This window comes from Rattus norvegicus, chromosome 15 (assembly GCF_021556685.1).
Source record: "Rattus norvegicus strain SHRSP/BbbUtx chromosome 15, alternate assembly SHRSP_T2T, whole genome shotgun sequence".
Classification (NCBI taxonomy): Eukaryota; Metazoa; Chordata; class Mammalia; order Rodentia; family Muridae; genus Rattus; species Rattus norvegicus.
The window spans coordinates 39,939,387-39,963,148 of record NC_141548.1 but is presented as its reverse complement, the minus strand read 5'-3'; the positions used below and the strand labels follow the sequence as shown (position 1 = coordinate 39,963,148).

General features: G+C 42.0%; 1 long non-coding RNA gene across 1 annotated transcript in view; it reads right to left on the bottom strand.

Annotated features, from left to right (window-relative positions):
* Positions 1-2,495: 2,495 nt before the first annotated feature.
* The window catches only part of LOC102547888 (uncharacterized), a 106,032-nt gene continuing 84,765 nt past the window's right edge, over positions 2,496-23,762 (bottom strand). The window contains exons 2-6 of the long non-coding RNA XR_015638309.1: positions 22,041-22,189; positions 21,064-21,210; positions 20,202-20,307; positions 14,561-14,726; positions 2,496-3,617 (exon numbers count right to left, since the gene is read on the bottom strand). This is a non-coding gene — a long non-coding RNA (uncharacterized LOC102547888). The remainder of the gene's footprint in view (positions 3,618-14,560; positions 14,727-20,201; positions 20,308-21,063; positions 21,211-22,040; positions 22,190-23,762) is intronic.

Genomic DNA, 23,762 nt, shown 5'->3' with positions numbered 1-23,762 from the left:
AGCAATTTACCCTTAGCCCTCTGATTACATCACAGCTTCACAACCTGACCTTTTCTCCCACAAAAGCAAGAGTTGCCTTTTGTTCAATAAACAAATGAAAACATCACTCTCTTTACAAACAGGCAATAGGAGGACTGGGAAGGGGGGGGGTCCCATTATGATGAATGAACTGTTTGTATTTGAGTAGAGATAAATTAGACAATTTGTAGATATTGTGGATCTGCAACTTCATACTGAGCAGCCCATGGGAGCTCTGTGGAACTGGAACATCTTCTGTCCCCCACCAGATGGTACAGATGACATTTCTGGGAATCAAATAATGTTTTGAATATAACACATTGTATTATATATTTGTTGTTTCCTCTTCAGTGCCCCAGCATAGTAAGAAAGGAATCAGTCTTGTTATACATGTACAAATTATACATGTACTTGCTAGCACAACTGGCCACTTAGAAAGTGAATGTCTGCTTGATAAGCTCTCCTCTATCAGAAGATCACAAGGCACACAGCAGGCTTTTGTCTCTTAACCTTTCTTGGAGGCACTCCATGCTAACAATTTTAGAGTCATAGAAAATTTGAGCAGAAAATGGAGAGCATCCATGAGCCTCCCATGTCCCCACAAAGGCCCCCCAAAACAACCCCTCCCACAAAGGCCTGCAGTAGACTGGTTCATTTGTTAAAAACGTATCCCCTAGAGTCCATAGTTTCTATTCAGGTTCACGCCAGTGCTGCACATGCTATGGTTTTGTTTGGGAGTGCAGTCAGTGCCCAGTATTGTGGGGATGTGGGAGTCGTCCTCCTGCCTGCTCTATAGCTGGGTGTAGGTATCCTGTGAGGGCTGGGGTCAAAGACTTGGTCTTTAAGGCTTGGTCTGTAGGAGGAGCTGTTGGGAGGTAGTGAAACTTGGCTAGAGGAAGTTAGGCCATTGCTTGCTTTGTAGCTTTGAGAAGGATAATGTGATAGCAGCTACGTCCTGACTGCCAGGAGGTGAATTTAACTCCTTTGCCACATGCTCCCACCATGAGACGCCATGCATCGTAGCCTCGAGTGACTACAAACCTACACTATTTCTTTTTTCTTTTCTCGTCTCTTCGTTATTGCTGTTGTGTGAGTTATGACTATGTAGACAAGTGTGCCATGGTGTGCCTGTGAAGGACAGGAGACAACTCTGTGGAGTTGATTCTCTCCTCACCTTTACATGGGTCCCAGGGACCAGCTTATGTGGCTAGCAACTTTACCCACTGAGTTTTCCTGCTGTCCCTGGACCTAAGGTTCTGACTCCACATAACCCAAATAAGCTTTTCTTTCTTTTAGTCTGATTATCTTGGGCATTTTGTTAGTGATGATAGCTGCCCTCCCCCGACCCCAGCGCTCCCTTTCTTCCTTCCTGCCCTGAACACCCTTCACCTCGGTTTTGCTTTCTCCAGAATTCTACATAGTGATGGTCACACAATACGGAACATACCCAGATGGGTGTCTTTCATTTACTAATGTGCACTGAATTCCCTTCCATGGTTTTTCTCGATTTAATCGGTCATTTCTTTTTATCACTCAATAGCCTGCATCATCTATCTGAGTGTAGAGATTTAGTCTCCCTTCATCTACTGAAGAACACCACAAGCCATCTGATGATCAGCAGCTATGGACAATGAGGCTGTAATGTCCCTGTGTAGAATTTTAGGTACACAGCTTCGTACTCTTTTTTTTTTCTGTACTCTTTTTTTTTAACAACTGTACTATTTCATATTATGAAGATATGTTATACACTCTCTGCCTTTAATGAACATTTAGGCAATTCCCAGGCTTTTGATACTACAAATGATGTTCTAATGCATGCTTAGGATAAATTCCTATAAGTGGAATTTCCGGGTCAAAGGGCGCAGGCAAGCCATCATTTTGATGTATATTTCTAAACTGACCCTCACAGAGGTTGTAAAAATGTACCTCCCCAGCAGTGTGTGGGAGTCCTGATGTTCCATGGCTTTTGTTATTCTTTCCTAATGAAACCTTTCTCCATTCATATCTTCCCACGGCCTTTCGGAAAGGGCACGTCTCTCTCGGCCCTCTGCAAACCAGCTATGGGGGCTTCGCTTCTTTTGTGCATTGATGCTCTTGGTTATGGATTCACTGATGTTGAAAAATGTAAGTCCTTCCATTAGGAGTCTTCCAAAAGGCATACGTACCACTGTAGATACAGTTCATGAAGACCACAGACTTTAAAAGGCAAAACCAACTGTCCAATATTTCCTAAGAAGTTCCCAGTGAGTCCAAAATGGCTGTTCAGAGTGCGGAGGTTTTTATGGCAGTTGGTTCTCTGAGAACATAGGTAGACTCTACACTTCCTTTGATTTTTTTTTAAGAATTAAGTATGTTTTGTTGTGATTACATGAAATGTATTTGTGACCAGAAACTGTCCTTCCTTCTAAAGAGAACATTGCAGAAACGGTGACAGCCACTGATTCTGTGTAATTTTTAACAAACCACATAGCACCTTTCGAAACTTTTCTCAATTTAATGAGTGACAACACAAAGTACGGGTTTTCAGACATCAGGGAATTGTGGGAAAAGGGTGATGGGCCTTATCTTCAGTTCCTGAGTCCCTAACTGCAAAGAGAGTTTCTTTTTTACAGTTTTTTTGTACTTATTGGTAGATGAGTGAATAGCAATTTCTTAGTAAATGCCTAATGCCAATCAAGAATAACAATTCTTGAGTTTTTTTGGAAACTCCATCTAATAAGAATATCTTGGAGCCACTGACTAGTGTGCACAGTGGTAACACGTGAGTCAAGCAATTCTGACTAGTCAATAAGAAATTCTGAATGTGTCAGATCGCTCTTTATTGTGCCCTGGGCGCCATGGCTAGAAGCTATGGAAGCTGCATTTCACTGATTCTTCTGAGTTTTATGAGTTAGATATTATAGTACCTATCGGGTTCATATAGGCCCCGGAAGAAGGATACTGTTACCTAAGTAATAGGGATTTGATAGAAAATACAGAAGAGAGCATGAGATCGTGTGAAAGTTAACACTGTATAGCCCACACTAGATTTCCAGCTCCCCGTTCTGCACTGCAGAGCGGCAGATTCAGTTTCCAAAGAGTTGCTCGGCATTCTCTATGGTTCCTACAGAGCTCAAAGAAGTCTCCGCCCTTTATTCTTCTGGCAACCCTTAAACACAAAGGGAAGATTTGATTGGGTCTTCTTGAGCCCATCCACTTAGGTGCACTCATTGTTCAACTGTCTTGCCCAACTTCCTTCCAGGCAGTTTCCCTCCTGTGGAAATGCTAAGTGGTAAACTGTGTCCTATAAATGGTTTTTTGGATCTAATCAGCTATAACTAGCCCGGGAGGCTTATTTTCACTTAAAAGTAAAATGGTGTAAATCATAAGAACTTAGACTGGGAGGAAGTCAGTTAAAACGGCTTTCTTTCAATAATAGTTGCCTGAGAGAAACCAGTCTAAGTTTTATGGACTTCTGCAGGCCATCCTGTACAGTTACTATCCCCACATGGCACAGGCACGTTTTACCATTCCAGCAGCTAGCATCTTCTTTCACATACTTGCTGTTAATCCATGGCCCACCGCCTCGTTAGCCGGTGAGATCTGGAGACACTGTTGCCCTTAGGGATAATTGTGGAGAACAGAAAGAAAACATTAATCCTTGGTCTTTGAGCTGTGCAGTCTGAAGTCCAGATGTGCAACACCAGACTCTGAGGATCCTATGATCTGAAAGAGTCAGTTTTCTGACCATCAGCCACTAGATAAAAATGATTTGAGTTTGAAGGAGAGGGTAAAAGTGAATGCCGCTCAGGGTGTCTGAGACAGCAGGCTGCGTGGACATCTCTGAAGTTCAGATCCACAAGGCAGAAGGAGTGTGGTGAGAATGAAAGGCACCTGGGCACAGCCTGGAAATGCGATTGGGGAGTAGATCTCTCCCACCTCGGGCAAATGAAAAAGCTCTAGACAAGAGCAGGCAGTGGAGTGGGCCCTGGCAAGGACTCGAGGCAGCTTCGCGGAAGACTAGAGTGATTGCTCTGCAATCTCAGAAAACAGGGAAACTTCAGCATCAGCACTGTGTGCCCCAGAGGGATGCAGAATGATCCCACCACCCTGTTGATCGTGCAGACCATCTGGGGAATCAGAGCTCTGTGATGTATGCTAATGAACATTTGAGCATCCACATGGCTCTGTGTACAGAAGGCAACAAAAGTTGACAAGTTCGCCCTGTGAAGACGTAAAGTTGTTTCATCTTTAGGGAGAGTGGAGGTGGATATTTAAAAGACATCCACAGATGAAGTCTTCTGGGAGTTTTACCAGGGATAGTGTGTATCCTACAAATGGTGAGATGGTCTCCCTTGGAGAGAGAAATGGCAGGGAATTGAATAAAGAAGTGTTCCTACAACTTGACTAGAACACAGAGCAAGAGAGAACATGCTAAAAATCTGTTTCTGGTGACTTGTCTCACGGTGTCCCACTGTCTTGAACTCTCATGTGACCCACACTAGGCAGATGAGTGCTAAATTACACAGGGCTCTGTCATACTTAAGAGCCACATTTTAAATCTCTTTTGTTTTCTTTTTCTCTTTCTTCCTTCCTTTCTTCCTTCCTTCCTTTCTTTTTCTTCTCTTTTTCCTCTTCTTTCTTTCTCTCTCTCTTTCTTTCTTTCTTTCTTTCTTTCTTCCTTTCTATAAGAACATTTAAGAAAATCAAACTAGCATTAAAATCTTACCTGGATCTCCGTCTCCCTCCTCCCCACAAAAAAGCCTACAAAGATAGATATGATAGAGGACCCCCCGTACCTACCCCTCAACTTCAACAGTTATTAATTCAGTCGATCTTGTTTCATCATATCATAACCCATTTCCACATCCTATATTAATTTAAAGCACATTTCTGGAAATAAACCATACACTCGCCCTCATAACATATTAGCACATATGTTTAAAACACAGTTCTTTGACTGGGTTCGGTCCCCAGCTCCAAAAAAAAGAACCAAAAAAAAAAAAAAAAAAAACACAGTTCTTTGAAACAAATAAAACTACAATACCTACTAAATTTAAAAATTAAAACTAAGTGTGTGACAGCCACTTGTAATCCTAGCACTGTAGGCAGAGGCAGTAAGAGGGTGAGTTTGAGGCTAGCCTGTGCTATCTAATGAGATCCTGCCTCAGAAAGAGACCAAGATAGTAAACCAATTACTGAACACCATCAAATCGGCAAATACAGCTTAAGTTAACAATCACCCCAAATTTTCCAACTTTATAACTTTATTTCCCAAAGGATGACAGAGCTATCCTCTTCCACAGTGTATGCATTCCGTTTCCACTCCTCAGTCCATGTAATTATTGCTTAAATAACCCTGACCCTGGGTCTTGTAGAACTTCCCACAGTCTGTGTTGTCTGATTGTATCCCTGGGGCTTTGCTGCTCTGTCCTCTGGGCTTCCTGCCTTTAGATCTAAGACTCTTCGCCAGATGTTGAGTCATGTTTTTGCTGTGTTTTAATTCTTTTGGTGGGGGTAAGGGCAAGAAGTGTATTAGTAGCTTTTCTAGCAGGTAGATATTTGGTTGCTTCTCTTTTAGTATAATTAGCAACTCCATATGATTGTTCGGGATAATAACAAGTCGTGTTTTTATGTGTCTCCTTCAGGCATCATCACAATAATCTACATAAAAGGAATTCCATTCCCCCTTCAATAGCCAGATTCCTGCTGGTACTTTCATTTCAGGAAGGTCAAATAAATCATTGATTTTCAAAATAAGAGTTAGTGCTAACAGTGACCAACTAGTTGTTTTATAGCATCATTATGGAACTCATTTTTTATGTGTATTTGATGCATTTCAATTCATTGTAGCTCTTCGTGTAGCTCAACGTTGCCTGTCTTTGTCCTATGGTAGGCCACGATCTTGGTGTCTGTGTCCTTCAACACGACCTCATGATTTGTCATGATCATCTTCCCAGGGGTTTCCTGTAACATAGGACTTTCAGTTTCGAAGCAAGGTAAGTTTGGGGTAAACTGGGACAAACCTGCTGTATTAACCTCACTGGTCTTTCCGCTGACTTAGGTAACGAGGAATTCTGAACATGCCCTGTGCCTTTCCTCCTCTAGATTGGATGTAACTGTTTTTCTAAGAACAGTTGGTTTCTCTGACAAGGAAATGGATTTAAAGAGCTCAGTCTTCCAGCTTCTTTTAAGAATCCACTTTTGCTTTTGTATAAAGATGGTGGTTATTATTCTTACCCCATTTGGGTAGTTGTGAGGTCATACGTAAATGACGCATATTTTAAAGCCTGAAGTCTGGGACACAGAAACCATGAAGATGAACTCGTACTGTAGATGTGATTCTAGCAACACTCTACACCATCCCAAAAGCACTCGTACATTTAGGGGCAAGCTTTGGTGAAGAAGCACAGATGGGGGCAAGGACTTGGGTAAAGACATATGCTCTATGGTGTCTGTGAGCTGGAATGTATTCTGTGCACTTCGTTATTTTTAAACCTTAAATTCAAACCATCAGCACGCCAAACCTTAACAACCAAACAAGGCTGTGCAGTTGGACCTGAGACCATTTGTAAAACGCCTTGAGATGTTTAGTTTTGACATGTGAGAAGCCCATGTCTTTAGTAAGTTTCTTAACCTGTTACGTATTTGGAAGGTGAGAGAGAGAAGTTTGATACACAATAGGTGGAAAATTGTATATTAATAGAGATTCCAAAAAGCCAGTATCAGAGGCAGAGGCAGAGGCAGAAAGGAAATAAGCATTCTATATAAAAGGCAGAAAATAAGGGCATCCCTTGGAAAATGGTGGGACCCATTGTAGCTTCGTCCATTGTAAGTTATACTGGCTAATCATGGATGTCCCTTCCACATGGGTATTCGTCTGAGTCAATCTTGGCTGCTAGTTGTGGGAAGGCCCTGTGTTTGTGATGTGCATAAAGAAGAAACAGATCAAAGGATTCTTGTTCTGTGAACCATTCCAAATAACTACAAAGGGTCAGATGTGCTCAGTCCTGTCATGAGCGCCTTTCAAAAGCATAACTTAATGCTTGACATATGTGAGTCCATTTGCACTGATGCTGCCCCCGATATCCTGGGGAAAAGTCAAGGTCGATTGTATTCACAAGAAGCAGGCCCTCTTATCATTAGCCCACAAATCCTGCACGAGGATGCTTTAGTCAGTGAGCACTTCCCTCAAATGCTGAAAGCTAGCTGAGTACTGTGATATCACAGTAAGCTTTATCAGGGGTTTTAATGTAGGAATTGAAAGCAAGGACATTACCCAGAAATAATGATTTCAATAAGCATAGATCATCTTGATTCTTTTCTCAGTTGAGCATTGTCTTCTGAGCAATGCCTTGAACCCTCACGCTGGAGATGCCTTCCATGGTCTTCCCCTGGGACTCTCTGACCTCTCCCTTTACTTTCAAGTTTTTGGTATCTTTTTATTACTAATTATAGTTTGTTTTCCTTAAGCTCAATGTGAAATCTATTGGCGATTTCTTTATTACAGTTTTTTTTAAGATTCAAGGTTGTATAATTTAGAAAAGATTATTCAAATGAATTCATATTTATCCAGTGTGTTGTATGTTTGTGTCTGTGTATGTGTAGGTGTACCATGGAGGTGAAAGGACAACTTTGTGGAGTCAATTTCCTCTGTGCACCTTTACATGGGTCTTAGGGATGGAAATCTGGTTGTTAGACTTGAGCATCAAGCCCTTACTCTCTAAGCCATCACACAGGGTCACAGAAAATAGTCTTCATCTTGGCGACACATCATTAAGTCAAAACGTAAATGCCTATATGCAGTCTTTTGGATATATGTATCTTTAAAATTAAAAAGGGTATTGGACTGGATTATCCTTATTTTTTTTCCTTATGGGATAAAAGTAGTGAACTGAAGGCTGCCTTGTTTGCCTCACATTCCAGTGGCTTTTGCTATATGAATGTCAGTGCTTTGATATTTGAAGTACATGCCCATTAAAATTAGAGCTTCCTTGTAATGCTCTTCTTCTTCATGAAACAACCTCTATATTTTTAGTATTTTTTCTTTAACTCTTCATAAACTAATGTTTTGGTCCACTCTGCTTGCTATTACACAGTATTTTAGCCCAGATATATTTTACGAACAATTTGCTGCTCATATAATTCCAGAAGCTGAGGAGTACAGGATCAAGGTGTCAGTAGATTGAATATCTGGGGGTCTGTCTCAGAGATGGGCTCTTGTGTGTCCTTATAAGGCAGGAAGCCAGGGGGGCTACTTCTGTCATTTTTATCTGGGCACCAACTTATTTCTGAGGGCAGAGTTCTCCTGACCTAGCATCACAGATCACACCTTGCCATACTGTCCCCTTGAAGAGTTGTGTGTAAATGTACCAATTTGGTGGGAAATAAACCTTCAAACCAAAGCAAATATGCTATCAGGAGACCTGCTCCACCTCTGGTCTTCAGTCTGTGCAGTATAGCAGTTCCCAGTCTTCATTATTCTGTGGTCCTCTAATATGGTTCCTTATAATGTGGTAACCCACAACCATAAAATTAATTTCATTTCTAATGTACAACTATAATTTGCTACTGTTATGAATCATAATGTAAATATCTGTGTTTTCTGATGGTCTTAGGTGACCCTGGTGAAAAGGTCGTTTGCCCCTCAGAGGGGTCACGACCCACAGGTTGAGAAACACTGATGTAGCACATGGTTGTTTTGTGCTCAGCCATTCAAGCGTCTGTCATTTCCTTTCAGTACCTTTACATTTTTGATGTGAGAATTAGTTTACTAGTGTGATGGGTCATCTTTAGTTACGCCTGCCCTTCATAATGCTATGCACGTGAATTAAAGGCATGTGTTTGTTTATTTTCTACGTCACCTTAGGTTTATTATTGTATGTGTATTGTTGTTCTGACAGAGCTGAAGACGTGAGTGTGTTCTGGGTCCCTTTCATCATGACCTTGAACCTTTATGACCATTTTATCATGTTTTACTTTCTCTCTCTCTCTCTCCCTCTCTCTCTCTCTCTCTCTCTCTCTGTGTGTGTGTGTGTGTGTGTGTGTGTGTGTGTGTGTGTGTGTGTGTGTAGAGTCTCTGATGACTCAGCATGAGAGGAGAACTCACCATTCTTACATGGATCTCTGTCACCTAACTTGTGCCATACAGTCATGGCTTGTTATAGCTGCCATGCTTGGACCCTCAGTCATGGCTCTCCATATCAACACATTCCTAGTTGCTGGGTTATTGTTTAAGTGGTAGGTCGAAGAACCATGTTACTAAAGAAGCTCCTTCTTACATAGCCTTTCCCCCTTCCCCTCCCATGTCTGGTCTGCTCCACCATCTTTATTTTTAAGTTATGTGCTTTTCTGTAACCACAGCTCCCCCAACCTCTCCGTCCTATTTCTGTATGGAACAGATGTAGGGCTTTCCTCACTGTGGCCATAGCCACTCCCTTTGTCTCCTGATTGGCATCTCAGCTTTGTTTCTTAAGAAAGGACACATAGCTATCTATTTTTTATTTTCTGATGTTCTTGCATCCATAGACATGTTAAACAACAGTTTGTCTAGGCAGAACATTCTTAAGCCATGGTTTTTTGTTTGTTTGTTTGTTTTGGTTGAAGACTTGACTCCTCACCCTACTGTGTTCTAGAAGTGACTCTTAGTTTGTTAACCTCTAAAGCCCCACTAAGTTTCCCTGGTACAGGCTTGAAGACGTGTTTATGCTCAGACCCTTACTCTGTCCTTGAAGTACAGCAGTGTTAGTAAGACATATCTGTCATTGATGTTTCTGACACATTGACCTTGACCCCAGCTATGAAGTAGGCGGGTTCATTTGAAACTACAGCTGTTAGGTCTTATTTACCCTATTAAGCTGGCGCGTCTGTTCTGTTCCCTCTACCAGGGACGCCCACTTGTGGGGAAGTTGAGATCCCTCCGTGTGAGTCCTTTCTTCCTTTCTTCTTTTCTCACTCACACTCAAATACCCCCTTCTTTTTTTATTCCTTTTCCTCAAGCACATTATTTTATCCCCACTGTATTCCTAGAGTAATCTTGTTCACATCTATTGCTTGTTTTCACTTCTATGATTTCTTCCAAGAGCTCTATAAATTTTTCTCAAAGAAAAAGCCAGGTCATTTCCTGCTATTCAACTATCTCTCACTGGAGCCATCTAACTGATCTTTGAATTATTTTCTCTGTGCTGTGTCATATTTCTGGAATGTTAGTCAACCGTTTGCAATCCCTGCCACCCATGCTTTTCTTGCAGTGTGTTCTTCTGGTTGTGATCTCTATGAACTCTTTTGGAAGACTTCCCTCCTTTGTAGGAGAGAACTTCTCATTTTATGTGGACTGTGTCTTATTGATAAATTGCTGTTCTTCCTATCTGAAAGGATGATATGGCACAGAGGCCAGGCACATGAACTGGGTCAACTGCCACCTCAGGTGTCCCTTTGCACCACACAGTTCTGTTCCCAGCCTCAGCAGGGAAGTCACTGGGCCAGCTGTGATAATTTTACTTTAACTGCAAGGACAAATGCCCACTCTCTCGTGCTTTTTTTTGTTGTTGTTTAGTTTTGTTTTGTTTTGTTTTTTGGTTTGTTTGTTTGTTTTTTCAAACATGGTATGGTATGCTTTCCTTTTTTCATTCAGCCTGGCATCCTTTCAAAAGACAGGTGCTTGTAGTCCGACTCAGATTCCACTGCTCTAGAAAGCCAAGAGTTTTGCCCCAGGCATCAGGCAGGCTCTGTACCTCCTGGGCTCCATTCTCATGAAAGGGGGTTCTAGGCTCAAGTTCAAGTTCATGTTAGTTTTCTTTTCAACACTGTTTTAGTTAGTTAGTTACTTACTTAGTTAGTTAGTTAGTTTGTTAAAAAAGAAAAATGAGATCCAGTGCTTTGGTGGCACTGCTAGGAACCTTCACTCACCCAGAAGAGGATTCTGGGTTTACTTCTCAAACTGAATCTCATGAGCATTGTGATCTGAGGAAGGAAGAGTTCATAGATCAAGGCCAACAGGACTTCAGACAATAGCGTGAGCATCCTCATCTCTATAGCTGATGGCTCTCTCAGAGCTTGGGCATCCTCATCTCCACAGCAGATGACTGTCCTAGAGGACCCTGGGGCAAGAACAGCCCCTGTCAGAATAAAATATGGTCTCTAATATGGCCTTCTCATTGAACCTCAAAGTGTGGCCTACAATTCCTTTGGAAAAAGTTCCTCATGGGCATCAATGAACAAATGGTGGCCAGAGAGAGTTAACTAGCCCTCAATGTAACTAACCTAGCAGGAAAGAGGATATTTTACAGAGAGTCACTTATGCTATCAGGCTATTGAAAAAACTGACCCCCAAGAATTAAAAGTCTCCAGAAATCCAATGCTCAAGGAAGAAGAAGCTGAAGGAAGCTCTGGTGCTAGCCAGAGAGCAGCATGTGTCCCAGGGAGGTGGTTCACACAGTTCTTCCAACAAACTGCTAGAGATTCTGAAGCGTAGATAACCCCATGGGTTAGAGATCGGAGGGACAACTTGATCATGCCTGCTGCTTACTGCTTCCCTCCTTTTGAAACCTCAGATCAGGATCCAGAAGAGGGATGTCAGGGTCAATGGAATGCTATCTTTTCCCCCATGTGGTCACATTGAGTAAATTACCTCTCCATAGGAATCACTATTATTTGTCTATTCAGTTGCAATATTGTAGGTAGGTAGCCAAACTAGTTGGTAGGCTTTCACCCTAAAAACTCCAGTGATATGTTTCTTTGAAAGTTTATAATCATTCATGAAGTTTTCAGATATTTCTGCTAAACTAACTTGTAATTCTCCCAGCCTGTATTTATTAGCTTTTAAGTTGAAAAAATTATATAGTAATTTTGAGCTTTTTAAAAATTGGATATTTTCATTATTTATATTTCAAATGTTATCTTCTTTTCTGGTTACCCCTCCGGAAACCTCCTATCCCATCCCCCTTCCCCTGCTTCTATGAGGATGCTCAGCCACCAACCCATCCACTCCCTTCTGCCTTTCTGCCCTGGCATTCCCCTACACTGGTGCATCAAGCCTTCATAGGACCAAAAGCCTCTCCTCCCATTGATGCCGGACAAGGCCATCCTTTGCTACATATGCGGGTGGAGCCATGGGTCACTCCATGTGTACTCTTGGACCAGAAAAGAAACTCCTTCTGTAACATAATAATCAAAACACCAAATGCACAAAACAATGAAAGAATATTAAAAGCAGTAAGGGAAAAGGTCAAGTAACATAAAGGCAGACCTATCAGAATTACACCAGACTTCTCACCAGAGACTATGAAAGCCAGAAGATCCTGGACAGATGTCATACAGACCCTAAGAGAATACAAATACCAGCCTGGGCTATTATATCCAGCAAAACTCTCAATTAACATAGATGGAAAGCCAATATATTCCATGACAAAAACAAATTTACATAATATCTTTACACAAATCCTACAAAGGACAATAGATGGGAAACTCCAACACAAGAACGGAAACTACAAGAGCAAGAAAGTAATATTCTTTCAACAAACCCAAAAGAAGATAGCTACATGAACAATTCCACCTCTAACAACAAAAATAACAGGAAGTAACAAATCACTTTTCCTTAATATCTCTTAATATCTATGGACTCAATCCCCTAATAAAAAGGCACAAACTAACTGGGTAAGTAAACAGGACCCAGCATTTTGCTGCATACAGGAAACCCACCTCAGTGAACAAAGACAGACACTTCCTCAGAGGTAAAAGGCTGGAAAACAACTTTCTAAGCAAATGGTCCCAAGAAACAAGCTGGAGTAGCCATTCTAATATTGAATAGAATAGACTTTCAACCAAATGTTGTCAAAAAAAAGATAAGGACACTTCAGACTCGTCAAAGGAACAATCTACCAAGATGAACTCTCAATTCTGAACATCTATGCTCCAAATGCAAGGGCACCCGCATTCATTTAAAAAAAAAAACTTTACTAAAGCTCAAAACACACATCACACCTCACACAATAATAGTGGGAGACTTCAACACCCCACTCTCATCAATGGACAGCTCATGGAAACAGAAACTAAACAGAGACACAGAGAAACTAACAGAAGTTATGAACCAAATGTATTTAACAGATATCTATAGAACATTTGATCCTAAAACAAAAGAAGATACCTTCTTCTCAGCACCTCATGGTACCTTCTCTAAAATTGACCATATAATTAATCACAAAACAGGCTTCAACAGATACGAGAAGATTGAAATGATCCCATGCATCGGCTGGTCTTCAATAACAGCAAAAACAGAAAGCCCACATACACATGGAAGCTGAACAATGCTCTACTCAATAACCTGGTCAAGGAAGAAATAAAGAAGGAAATTAAAGACTTTTTAGAATTTAATGAAAATGAAGGCAAACATACCCAAACTTATGGGACACAATGAGAGCAGTGCTAAGAAGAAAATTCATAGCTCCAAAAAGAAACTGGAGAGAGCATACACTAGCAGCTTGACAGCACACCTGAAAGTTCTATACTAAAAGAAGCAAATACACCCAAGATGAGTAGACAACAGGAAATAATCGAACTCGGGGCTGAAATCAATCAAGTAGAAACAAAAAGAACTCTACAGAGAATCAACAAAACCAGGAGCTTGTTCTTTGAGAAAATCAACAAGATAGACAAACCCGTAGCCAGACTAACCAGAGGGCATAGAGACAGTATCCAAATTAACAAAATCAGAAATGGAAAGGGAGACATAACAACAGAAACTAACGAAATTTAAAAAATTATCAGATCCTGCTACAAAAGTTTATACTCAACAAAACTGGAAAATTTTCAGCTTTTCAGATGACCTTTTCAGATATTTGTTAGTACATCATTGAAGCAAATATCTGAAGAATAACAGAGATGTATGCTTTGGTGGGCGAGCAGAAGCTCTGTGCATAAAGGAGAGGAATGGGCACCCATCTCTTCAAGATCCTTCAGCGACCTCCTAGTCATCAGATCCAAATGTTTTTCTGAAATCTCATTCCCTGTGCATTTCTGAGACTTTGTGAGTCAAGAACGTCTACCTTCCTCAGTGTCGTGCCACAGGGTGAGGCAGGAGCTGAGGAGCTTGCTGTTGGACATTTCAGAGGTTGACTGGAGTTCTCCAATGGAGCAAACAGTCAGAAGTGGCCTAAGAAGTAGGTTGGCATGGCCGGACTCACCCATCTGCTCTGCTGGGATGAGAGCAGGCTGCTCTTTCTACAACCAGCCAGCAGCTTCTTTAAGGAGCAGAACATTGGTTCACAACTGACTTCCAGCACGTAAGTACTGTGCTGTGAGGTACTAAGCAGAAGTAGTGTTGCAGTGAGCACATAGGGTGTGACTTTTAGAAATTCTTCTAAAAATTCTTTGCTCTTATACTTCAAAGCTACTGGGAAACCTGTGGTTTTCAGATTATTTTCTGTGCTCTTTGTCAGAAACCATGGGTAAACATCCTAAACAATGTGCGTGTGTGCGCATGCGCATGCGCTATCTGCTCTAAGGCCTGCAGTTTCATGGTCCCAACACCCGTAGTGCCCCCCCCCTAGGAAGCTCATGAGCCTACCTTTTAATTGTTAAGCCATCCCTGCTGGGACGCTCAGAGGAAAAGCACAGCTCCTGGGAAAGGCACACAGGGCCCTGCAGCAGTAGATGTTTGTGACCCTTGCTGAGCTTTGCTCCACTGGTCTCATCCTGCAGCTGCGTGTTGCTGTCTTTTCTCACTTTTGTTCCTCCATTCCATATGTATCGTTGTGGGAAAGGACACAGGAAAAGAATAAGAGAGAGCAGGAGAGAGGGGCTATTATAAAATGGAATTTAAAACAAGGGATACAGTCCAAGGAAACCAACTCTAGAAAATCATCCGAGACTGTGGGTAGAGGGGCTGGAAAATGGATAATAAACCCCACTAACTTACTATTCACCTCCTAGGTAAGATAAGGCATTGTTTAAAAATATTTTATCTGTCTGTAATATGCCACAACCTACCTGTAAGTGAAAGTCATGTATACTCAAGATGTCTTTTAATTTGTTAAACTAAAAAGCAGTACACAGGAATTGGGAGAAAAATAAAATCATAACAACATTGATTTAGTGTACAAAACAACATAACGACACCTTTTGTAGCATGGATATGTTTGAGGAAAGCTCTAGAAGGTTCTCTGAAGTCACTGTGAGGGCATTGCACTATGTAGCTGGTGCCTGGGTGTGCTGAGTGCATTGCCCTACAGTGCTTTTAAGTCATTAATAGCAACTTTTAACTTAAGATTTTAACAAAGGAAGCCCAGAGGAAAGAGCAGATGTTTATCAAGCCCTTAATGTATGCCAAGCCTCTGCAGCAGAGCCTTCTCGTATTGTCAGAGCTTTTCCACAACCCAATTGGACAGCTATTCCCTGTCTCCTCTCCGTGTCTGTATAACTGTGGTTTGCTGGATAGGAAGGTTTATCACCCTATGTCCCCAGTCACTCATACTTCCCACCAGAGTCATTGCAAAGTAACTTCATCGGGTCCCCAAGCCAACCCTCAGGAAGCCATCTTGGCTGGCTCTAGAATTCATGCTGTATTAATAGTGAATTCGGATGTTTTCTCACTGTTGCTTCAAAGTCAGCCAGAAAGATGTCACCCAAGATAAAACTTCCTTTGAAATGAGAATCTCCATTACTAACCACATTCTGAGAGGTTCACAAGGGTACGTCCCAGTCATAACAAAATCAGACACTGAGGACTTGTGGTCTGGGCTAACTGCCAGCTTTGCCATACCAAAACGACGGTGACTTGTCATTTCTGTATGTCCTATGTCTGTTTGTATACTGGGGAGACCCAGAGTCCCCTCTCTATAGGTGGTCATGGGTTTTAAATCTGTTCATGCATGGAAGTTTTCCTCAATACTACACACTCCGGGCAGCTGCATTCCAACTTAGAGCTCTCCTTTTCTCTAAATTTAAATGAAATCATGGTTTGGAAAAGTTATTTGATTACTAACCAGCATTGTTCCAACAAAATGTCTCATGTAAAAATTTTCTAGTACATACAATAAAATGTAAGAATAGCTGACATTAATTTTATTATTTCACTTTCTCCAGTATGTCAGGTTAACAAGTTATGGTATACTTGCTGTATATACTATGTCTTGCAGTCTCTGTTTATTTGCTCTTGTAGCTCATTTCAACTTGGACCACACATTTCAAGTCCAGAATGTTCTCATGCAGATGGTGGCTGTTGTGTTAGTTCAGAGAGAAAGTCTCTGCCCTCAATTCACAAAGCAGCAGGAAGTGTTTGGAAAGAGGACTGCAGAAGACAGGTAATGTTGGATAAATGTGACACTCGGGTGGTATAACCCCTCTCAGGTAAAGTCTCAAGAACCTGACCCAGCCTTATGCTAAGTAACATCTCAAAGTCACACCATATCTATAAACTTCACCACCTTCCAAAAAACCAAAGACAAGAGGATTGAAAGTTCCATTGGCAGTCACTTTAAACAAAGTAACCTGACTTTCAAATTTGCTCAAGGACCTAAATAAACATCTTAAACGTCTCATCTTAGACATCTTGTTTATAAGCCAAGGAAATACCTTCCCAGTCAGTAAACAAGACTGCCTGGGTCTTTGTTGTTACTCTTCCCATACTGACTCTCAGATATTTGTTCTGAGCCAGGGTCTGAGGGGTTACATAGGAATGAAAGTTTGACCTGCCTTCTGTTCTTTATGATCTGAAGAAGGCTTGCATGGGGGTGTTGTACTTAGCGTCTACACTCTTTCTGTGGTCGATGCTCCTCCTTAATTTGTGTTGAAGTTGACTTGCCATTGAACCATTGCTAAGAGGCAGAACCTTTATAATGCGTTTAAGTTCTGCATTTACAAATAGATGAAGGACATAGGTCAGCGGTGGAAGGGGTTCTTGATAACAAGAAAAGGTTAGCCCATGTCCTCTGTCTGGGTCTGGACCATGCTCACTTTCTTTTCTATTCTCTTTGATGAAGCATAAAGGCGCTTTCCAAGTGCTGTCACCACACTCCTGATCTTTAGCACTGTGAGTTTGATACATTTCTATGGTTCATTGATTACCAACTCAGTGGTATCCTGTTACAAGAGAAAACAAAGTAAACACATCTCCTATTACTCCATGGGAATATAGAATAGGAACAAAAGTTACCCTAGTGAATCAGAGAACAAGTCACTCATGGCTCTTCTTCTAGTGTGACTTAACCCCAGGAAAGGGAGATTAAAGACCCACCATAAGTTGGACAAGGGCAGAGAAGAGAATTATGGGAGAACTATGGACCATAATCCAAGGTTCAGAGGAAGGAGGGGTATCCTAGGCCTAATTCATAATGATGTGGTCATCTCTCAGGCTTTGGATGCATGCAGTGGTTGATGCAGGTGGGGGCCTGTTTCATTCTGCTGATAGATAGTAGGGTGTACTCACATTGGCCACTAGAAGAGTCAGAGACAGTCCCTTACGCACCTTTCTCCCTGACCTATCCATTCCCTCAAGGTCAAGTGCATGGGTTCTCCTGCAGGAGACTCCCTGAACTTCCCTAGCTAACCCATCCTGTGTGTAGCTGTCCTGAGACAAGAAGCTCACCGAATGGTTTCTGTCCCAAGTACTAGAAGTATCTTAATCAATGGGGATAGCCAATAAATATTCTCTAGATGACTTTGCATATTCAAAACATGTGTTGATCATGAAACTCACATGAATAGCCAATGTGCAGTCAGTATATTTGTGCTTAGTTTAATTTATCCACACAGCACGTAGGAGAATGCTGGTGGCTTACCTGAATTTCTTTTGATTCCAATTTCTATTTCTTATTCATGATGTCTTATTGGTATATATCGAAGAGTTTGCCATTTGTGAACATTATCACACCTCATCTTGTGTTTGAGTCTTATGAGCATGTTTTCATCTACCTGACAGAGCACACAGGCCCTCTTCAGCTATAGAATGAGATGGAATGCTCAACCACACTCCGCAGAAGAGAAGTTGCTTTGACACTGCTGTCTGGTATTGATACTTCAGGTCTTCTAGGGCAAAGGATAACCCCAGGGCTTCCATTTAAAGTGGACTTTCTTGGGTATTTATTTGGTAGTTGTTTCAAAGGTGTCACTGCCTGCTCTGAAGTGTCCTATTGCATATTATCACATCCTGTAGAGTTGGGACTGTTTAGTAGCTGGGAGTAAAAAATTTAGTGACCTTACTTTTCTGCCCATTCAGAGGAGGTTAGTATCACACATTCTGTGCACAAAGGACCGGGCTACATTGAGTCTGCTTGTAGTACAGGTTGTTTCTAGTGCTAAAGCTAGCTTCCTTTTATCTAATACACTCCAGTGTCATTGCCACTCACCACTAGGTTCACAGAAGTCTAGCACCCAGGGTCATCTCAGCATCCATGAGGTGGGTTGAGCACCCAGGGTCATCTCAGCATCTGTAAGATAGCCTAAGAATCTTTTTCTTGCCTCCCAGGAAGGCTGTGATGTTAAGGTAACGCCATTAGCCTCACATGTGTGCACTGGCAGCCTTACAAACAGCAGTAACCGTAACTACTTCTTCCCTTCCACAGCACATCTACCTCTGCAGACAAAATGATGCTTTTTTACTAGTATAAAATGCTTGCTGCTGCAGCCAAGGGAATACTTATGTGTATTTCTGTCAGAAGAGAAAATCCCATCCAGGCCTTCCTGGGAAATGATACAATGCAAGAGTCAAGGGTGGAGATCTGGAGGCGGACCTACTCACCGACCTCAGGCCTGTCACAGACCTCTCCAAGCTTTGGTAGTGGAGAAGTGAGCCTCCCCTTCTTGGGCTTCTTTGAGGTTAAATGAGCTCAGGTATGTATACAGCATGGAGCAAGCACTCAGCCTATACCATCCAGAACCGAAGGGTACCAAACAGCACTGCCAACCTTCTCTAATGAGGGGCTTCTCCACCATTTTAGCTTCTCCTTCCTTTCCTCTCCCTCAAACTCCAACCACAGCTCACAGAGCGTTTCTCTGTTCTTTTCCATTTGGGCAATGACAGAAGGTCAATAGATCATTTTTGAAAGCAATAGCTTATAATAATGTGCGAGAGTTTGTTGCATCATATATTAACCATATTGAATTGTTCTCCCCATCCATTAAAATGTAAATTTTTAGGCATTATCTTGCCAGACAGACGAAATGTGCATTTTCCTGTTCACTTCATCAATCACCTTGGTGCTGAGCTGATGAGATCTCAGCAGAGTGGCTGAACCGTGATTTACTTTACACTAGTGTGTCTGTCTCAGTCTTAAATATATTTACCCAAGATATGCAGGTCAATTGATGTGGGAAGGGCTCTTGGCTCAGTGTTTAGAGAATTGTTGTCTATGAGAAACAGAACTAGCAGAATAACTCGAATGAAGGGAAGAGATAAGAATTCTAAAAAACAAAACAAGATTTTGGGGGGCACAGCTAAGCAGGCAATGGATGTCGACCCTATAGGAAGTTCAAGAGGCACCTTTCAGACTGAGGTGAGACCTTCTGTAATGGACACTGCATGGAGATGAGAGAGAGAGAGAGAGAGAGAGAGAGAGAGAGAGAGAGAGAGAGAGAGAGAGTTAGTTCAAGAAAAAGCTCTAGTGAAATCCAGAAGGATTGGAGAAGCCTACCCGGGCCAGTGCTGCTTGGAGTGGAGGGGGACTGTGGAGGGGGACTGTGGAGGGGGACTGTGGAGGGGGACTGTGGAGGGGGACTGTGGAGGGGGACTGTGGAGGGGGACTGTGGAGGGGGACTGTGGAGGGGGACTGTGGAGGGGGACTGTGGAGGGGGACTGTCTCAAGCTCTGCACTGGAAAATGAGAGAAGTTGGTGGCAATGGCCAGTGAATGTACCCAAGGCAGAGCAGGGGAGAGGAGAGACCTCTAAGAAGCATGGCAAAGGAACAGAGGACTTTTCAGCACTAGACAGTCTAAACATTGTTGCAGTTTTCAAGCCAGTCAATGCCCCTAGCTCAGCAAAGTCTGATACAAATAAGCCCTTTGTGGAAAGAAATCCTGGAGTAAGACTCTTCATCTAGAAGATGAAACATGTAGAAGAGACAACAGCCTTGAAACATTGGGGAACAACAGGCAGTAAACGCTGGAAATTGGGTCAAATGTGACTAGGACACTGTAGGAACTTATGGCCTGTGTAGACATCTTGGTATAGGTGTCAGCTTTACACTACAAAGCAATGACAAAGGCAACTTACCAGGTTCAAAGTCATGGCCCAGGGCCAGTTCAGTTTGAAAGAAGGTCTTTTAGTTTCTGTCTTCAGGGTGGAGATGCCTGTGTCCAGTAGGGCTTGCATGGACGAACTAAGGCAGAGGCAAAAGGACCAGGTCACATAGTCCCTGCAGGTTCATGTCCACAGTGACTCAGTACCTCCACTAGGTCCTACTACTCCCCACAGTTTAAGCCTTCAATCATAATGGACTATGGAGAGAGGGGTAGTTTACATTGACCAAAGCATGGACTTCAGAAGGTGAGAGTCCACCTCAGGGGAAGCATGTCCCCAAATACTTAACTTATGTCATAGACACAACCTTCCCACTAAAAAGTCCATTGACTCTTTGACACTCATAACGTGATTTCTGGATGTTATTGGTCTTTGTCCCTGTTTCTTATTGGTCACCTAAGCCATCTTATTCTTTCCAAACAAACAAACAAACAAACAAACAAACAAACAAACAAAGTACCTCATTTACCCAGGAGCAGTTGGAGACCCACAGCAAGCAGAAAATGTTTAAACAATTACCATGATTCTGGCACAGTTGATGTTGCCACTAGGCCTCTTAATCAAACATCAAATCAAGATAGAAAAAAAAATTGACAAATTTTCGCTGAAGAAAACTCACAGGTGTTTAAACAAAAAGGAACACTGGGACATTTGTAAGCAACTTCAAACTCTTGAAGAACAGACTGCGTCAAAGTCCTTCGTGATCGTCTGAGATTATGTGAGTCCTATGTGGGGACCAGTCAAAGGGAAATGTTGTTACAGCCAGCTCAGCCTGGTTTTGACAGCTGCCAGCAAGTGCAAAGTCTGCTATAGGCCAGAGTGAGCGTCTACCCACCTGCTCTCATGGCCCCTTCAGTAGTATGGATGATCATGCCTGTAGGAACCTTGAACATCAAAGGCATGGGAAGGTTCAGGTCTCTTTGCTCAACACTTGGGGCTGACTGTGTGGTGTAGAGATCATGGACAGCATAGCTTCATGCCTCTGTAAGCAACAAATACGAAACTTAAGCCCACAAAAAATAAAAATATCTATATGAATCCTACGTATTCCCTTAAGGGAATGTTTATGATAACTTAGTGTTATTTTCCATATGGTAATCTTACTAATAAAACAAATCTGGAAAAGCTGTCTTGGGTTTTCTTACACATTACATGCCTTGTGTTTTATGGCTATGAGGTCATGGCTGTGAAACAGCCCCTCTGACAACTTGGCTGGTGCGTGCTGTCGTGTTTCGGTAGCTTGGTGATTGTTCAGCAGGACGAGAAGTTCATTCTGCTGAGTTACAGCTGCTACCATCTGCGTTTCCATTCTTACCCATGACGTGCAAAGGGCCAGCAAGCTGGAGACATGATATAGGATTGGTTACAAAAAGACTTTCCACTGTGCTCACGTGAAAATACCTTTTCAAAGTGTATTCTCCCTGGTGGGCACCCCCATCAGCTGATAGGAAGAGTCTCAGCTTCAGGAGGAAGTTGAAATGGCCCCGCTGCTACTGAAAATGCAATTGGTGTTATATACCCCTCTTTTCTGAACATTTTATTTGCTGCTGTCCCCCCTAGGATCACCAAGGCTGCTTAGAAGTCTCACTTAGAAGCTTACTCAAGTGCACTGTTCAGAGAGGACAATGGGGGAGCATTTAGGCCACAATAATACCTCAGGAATATGTGAGAAACAGGACTGAAGGAAGATGGCAGTTGGGCATGTCTCTATGTCCAGAGGATTCTATGGTTTACTATAACATCAAAGTGTCCTTTTATACTACTAACAAAGAATATAGAGATAGGGACTGGGGAGATAAGTCAGTTACCAACCTGCTTCCTGTACAAGCATGAAGTTCTGTCTTAGGATTCCCAGCACCCAGATAACAGAGCCAGGCATGGTCTGTGCACATCTGCAGTTCTATTATGGGGACATTCCCCAGAGCTGGGTGACCAGTCACAACTTGTGGGTCTCAGTGATGCTGTATCAAAAGATAAATTGGACAGTCAGTACACACACAGGTACAGACATATCCATGTGTGTCGATGCACGCAAAGACACACACATACAACACATATATACACAAACACATACATGCATACACAAGTACACATACTCACTCATACATACATATAAACATTCATACATACACACACACACAATATCAAAAACCTTTTATTAAAAAAAAGAAACACAGAAATGACAAATATGTCTTTATTTAAACAGGAAAATGAAAGTATCACAATGGAAACACAAGTCTAAATATAGTATGTTATAGCTAGCCGATAAAACACTACATAATCAGGGTGTGTGTGTGTGTGTGTGTGTGTGTGTGTGTGTGTGTGTGTGTGTGAGTGTACTGAAAAACAACCATTTTATAGAATTTTACAAAAATGTAAGATGTAATACTTTATAAGGCTATAATACAAATTTGAGATATATAATTTCCTCTGTTTAAAGATATTTGCATTACAGTTCTCTACTTGCAGAAATATGTGTGTGCATAAGTGTATGCACATGTGTTGACATGATTCCCGCCATGCTCACATAGGGTCAGAGGACAAATCTGGGGAATAGATCCTTTCCTTCCACTGTGTGAGTCCCAGGGATTGAGGGATTAAACTCAGGTTGTCTGATGCAATAAACATCCTTGCCCTCTGAGCCACCTTACTGACCCTTGAGAAAAAGATTAAACAAATTACATTAAAAACGATGTCTTTTAATGATCAAAAGTTCGACAGTGACCATCTTCAGGAAGAAGACAGTGTTGGAGGCACATTTCCACACACTATGAAGAGCTTTAAAATGCATTCCATGGCCACTTTTGAGCTTCTTGCCAAGGCAGGATCTGTTTCACACTTTACACTTACTGTGTAACCCAGTCTGGCCATTGATGGCAATTCATCTGCCTCAGCCTCCCTGGTACTGGAGTTACAGGGATGCGCTGTTAAATCTCGACAGTACACGTTAGACTTTTGTTTTCATCAAGATCATTTAAAAATCACCATCAAGGAAATACCAACAGCCAGGACCCCTACTACGCACGTTGCAGTAACAGAGGGCTCTGTATTAGCATCGAATATGGCCACATGGAACAAGAATTTCTCAGATGCACTTTGTAAAATCTCAGTGGCATAGCCTCCTCTCCTTGGGAGACATGTCATTAAACTTGTTTTAGAAGGCACACGTTTTAAAATAATTCATTAAAAAAAAAGTCGCAGCATGAGCAAGAACAAAGTAGGAAGATCCCCATCTGAGAAAATTCACAAGTGGTAATCTTGATCCTCTGCAAGAAAATTTGCTGAATCCCAAATGTAAGTCATGACCTGCTCCATTTCTTGTCAGAAGGCTAATTACCCAGTCCACCCCTGACCCCCACCTTTCCCGAACCGCACTCTCTCTGTTACTTTTGTGTCTTGTGACCACAATCCCTTGTAGAAACAGCCTCAGGAGGGGAAATGTATTCTGACTCAGTTTCACCAGGCATCAATGTATCATGGTGTGTCTTGGTTTTACTGCTGTGAGCAAACACCATGACCAAGGCAACTCTGATA